The following is a 4,510-nucleotide window of genomic DNA, read 5'->3' as shown; positions in this document are numbered from 1 at the left end:
ATGTCTTACACAAACGACTGTACATTTCTGCATCAAAGAGGAAAAGAAAGATTTTATCATTTCTGCCTGACAAAAGCAATTCGGTCAACCAAATGATACAAAAGGATTGGAAATTTTACAATCTTGATTTAAGTCTTCCACCGAATCATTGTTTCCTGTCTCATCGATAAAGATGTTCTTTTGTAATCCTCCTGAATGGAAAGTGAATGTCTTTTGTAGTTAGTGTCTTTGAGTACCAGGACACCGTGCACGATAATCATTGAAAACATCAGGCATATATACTCTTTTCGAAAATGCACAATGCGCAACTGAAATGAACTTGAGTTTGTTCCCAAATTTATATAATAAAGAACAATAAACACAATACCTATCATAGTTATCCATTATGATTTCTGTAAGATAATTTAATCCTACGTATATGTGAATATTTTATATGTAAATGCAAAAGTAAATTAAATAAAAATGCATCGTTTCGTTCAATTTTGATATTTTAAGAGATTGCTCATTTAAAACTTGAACACTATATTAAATAACTTGAAAGGTAATTGTACACCATCATCTTAAAAGCGGGAGATTTTATTTCTTAGTCCTTTTATATACTATGTTTTGGTGTGTTGTTGACAATTCTTCATAAAATAAAAATTATACTATTTACGTATGCATCTTTCAACTATAAATTTGAACATGATATTAAATAACTTGAAATGCACTCTTGTAATAATGAAGATTTCCATAAAAGCCCATTATCATTATTGATTTCTTAGCCATTTACAAAATTTGTTTTGGTATATTGCTACAGAATGCTTCTATAATTCAGTAAACTTCCGGATATTTCTCAAAATATGTAAGTATCATTTATCCATGTATCTTAAATTTTCTCTGAAATTGACTACCATTTTATTATTTATTAATAAATAAAATTGTTGTTTATATGTGCGTTTTCGCAGAAATGATAGGGCCTAGAATTTTGTATATACTGTCTGTTCATAAAATAGTTTTCCCTAATTAGAAGCGGCTAAAGTTAATCAACATAAAGCAACTGAATTTCATGTGCAAGCTATGATAGATAAATTTTGAAAAAGGAAACAGTATCATAAATTGTCAACAGGGGTGATTTTGCCAGTGGTGCCACGTACCTTCTACGAAATTCACATTCATGGTGGATTATGCAAATTTGCATGGTACGTGACCGCAGCTAACTCATTCCTGTTAGAAAAAAAAAGACTCCAGTTCTTTGATTGACTGTTGATTTCTGTTTAACATGCGTCCAACCTTATCTGAGCGTGCTTTATTGGAAAATCTGTTTAACAATAGAAAGTGCAATACTGCTAGGGCTCTTATGTAATTTAGGAGGATTCATAACTTGAATAAAGACCCAATATTTGCAACAGAACAGTGATCTATGATTTTAAAAAAAGCCTAGGACATTAATCGCCAAGAATTAGAGCAGGCAAAATACGAAAAATAATATTTGACGATGCAATAACAAAAGCTATTACAAACATCAAAAGGAACAATTAAAGTTCAGAAATAGAGAAGGACATACAACATATGCAATAGCTAGAGCATTGGGATGGTCAGTATATTGAAAATGTTGCATTTGTAATAGAACTCTAAAGTTGATTAATGTAAGATTATTTACTGTAGATTTTATATTGTACGTCTTTAATTTCTGTATGCGCATTTTTTTACTTGAAAATTAATGAAATTTTGCATAATCCATTTCACAACGCGTTCATTGTAAAAATTGAGTCATTTTTCGGTTCTTCCATTGCCAATTTTTCTCCTATAGGCAACTTTTGGTACTTTTCTTACAAGTTTAATTTCTTTGTCTTTCACAGCCCATAGACGAAATTTAGTTTCCTTTCGTATATTAGATTTAATTGAAGATGCCTCAAAACAAGAAAAGTTATTTTATCCATCTCGTAATATATTCATTTGAATTTTGATTAAGGAACTATTGTTTTATTTGCAGCAATTAAAGTTCTTTTTTTATATTGTGATCAACATTCTTCTGCAGTACTATGTTATCAAATGTCTAAAATATGCCAATGGAGCTTGCAATCGCACTGTGTTAACAAAGTCATTATGCCTAATAAACTGGAATAACGAAGAAATGATGATTATATTTCGAACAGAAAATATTCATTCGAAAATCGAATAAAAAAATTATTTTATTTTCGTAAATTTAAATGTTTTTCTACTTTCTAAGAGCAACACCAAAATTCAGTAATATGCAGCAAAATGCAAAATAAGCCATGCTAATTTAGAAGTCGAATAGATAATGTATGTACGTTAAAACTTTCTTTTTATTTTTTATTTATTTTTTAAACGTCTATTTCCTTATATGTACCCAAAATAAGTAAATGCAAATTTTCTAGTTGAATTTACAATCAATCTACTGAGAATGTTATAAAGCTTATTATAAATCAAAAATTAATTATAGTGCTTCAAATTCTCATTCCTTTCTCTTTTTAAATTTCAATATTATATATCTTAGGAAAACTCCCACTGGGGGGGGACCTCAATAATGAGGATGAGAAGCTTCCGGTATGGTGGTTGATTCTCCCCACCCTGATTGGTACAGAAAAAGGGGGAGGGATGTTGGCTACCTCTCATTGATGACAGGACGTACTTCCCGAGGAAAGGGTTATACCGGAGCCGGTGATGGCCCTTAGGACTCCACAGTTTCTGCAGTGTTACTGTCGTGGTGATCCAGTCATTCAATTTTTTCCGTGTGTCTTAGGGGGGGGGGGATTGGACAAATTTGTAATATCTTAGGAAAAAAATTACTGACTTGATAACATAATAAGCTAACATAACTTCATTTTAGAAAGAAAAAAATATTTGCTTGATTTTTTTTTTAACTCTAAGAAGACTTATATATTTAATTTTGTGATATTATTCTGTTACTTCTAGCTGATGTTGTCCAATTCTGTGTGGACTTACTGTTAGACATATTTTTAGTAATTGTGATTGCTAATTCATGTCACATTTTCTCACACATGGAAATAATTAGATATATTTGACCGAATCGCGTAAGAACTACAGTCTCCAACACATTTGAAATTTAAGCTAAGCAATTCAGAATGAAAGAAAGTGTGAAAAAAGTGAAAATATTCATATTACCTTTATCTCGAGAGATATTTTTCACAAAAACAATTGTTACATAGAGAAGGCAAGGCCACTAAGTTTAAAAGAAGGATGACATTTCTTCTATTCATCTGTAGCATACAAAAAGTAAAATTGGTGTGTAAGTACTGATGTATAACATAAAAATCGCATTGAATATTTTACTCGTTGTTAAATATACTTATGACTTTTACAGAGATAAAAACAATAAAAACGATTTCAAAATTAATTAAATAAATGAATAAGAAGAATTTAAAAAATCTGTTACTCATATTGAAAGCAAATCAAAATTACATTAATTTTCATTTAAATATGTTTTTTTAATTTTAAAATTGGAGTATGATAGAAAATTTCAGTTAAAGTGATAAAGAAAAATATTTACTTGACTTTACTTTTTTTTATTATTTTTTTTCTCTATCTCCTAAGAATCAGTAAAAATGAGCTGAAAATACTCATTTAAGGCACTGCATATAATAAGAAAACAGATGCATATATTTTCAAAAGAATAAATAAATTTTAATTATACTTCTAACGTTACAAATTTAATTATTAAAGTGATTAATTATTGCGAATCGTTGTCAAAAAATTATTTTCAACTTCGAAATACGATCTGACTTTTAATTGAACTATATCTTACATTATGCATTTTATAGATTTAAATTAAATTTAGATTAATATATTTTGAAAACAATTATTTTGAACCCAGTGCTAAATATAGCAATCAGACTAAGCAGAACTAGGAAAAATCGTCAAAAAATTTTAGGAACTTGAAGAATAACTCATAAATAATAATTAAAGAAACCAAATTAATTCCTAGGTATCAATATATTTTCACGAAACTATAATTATATGTATATATATGGTAATTAATTAGATAGTGAACCATTGTTTAATCAATTTAGGAACTAAGAATAAAAATGAGATGGTTAAGACGGATTACTTTTCCTGAAGAAAAGTTGAGATTGTTATGATTAATTTATCACATGACTGAAACTTTAACTAGAAAAAGAAATCATTATTCTTGTGAAGAGATTTGAAAATAAATCTTTAATAATCATTTGATGACTAAATAAGCATTTTTGAACGAATCACTGTTCTTTACTCTTTCACGATTAAATATATTTTCTATCCTTGAAATAAAATGTGCATGCATTTCCCACTCTATGCATAAATTTATTTTATCGCTTTGACCATTCCTGGCCCTGGTCTTTAACATTTTTGAAATGTAATGAAAAGAAACAAAATGGATGGAATTAATTTAGAGTCTAAACATAGATTTTAGTGTGTGTGTGTGCTTTTAACTAACTCACCTCCATAGAAGGTCGTGTCCTCATTTGGAAGTACCGTCAGTCTAGAGCAATCGATTGAAAAGAAAAAA

This window comes from Argiope bruennichi, chromosome X2, assembly GCF_947563725.1.
Source record: "Argiope bruennichi chromosome X2, qqArgBrue1.1, whole genome shotgun sequence".
NCBI lineage: Eukaryota > Metazoa > Arthropoda > Arachnida > Araneae > Araneidae > Argiope > Argiope bruennichi.
This window is presented reverse-complemented; position numbering follows the sequence as displayed.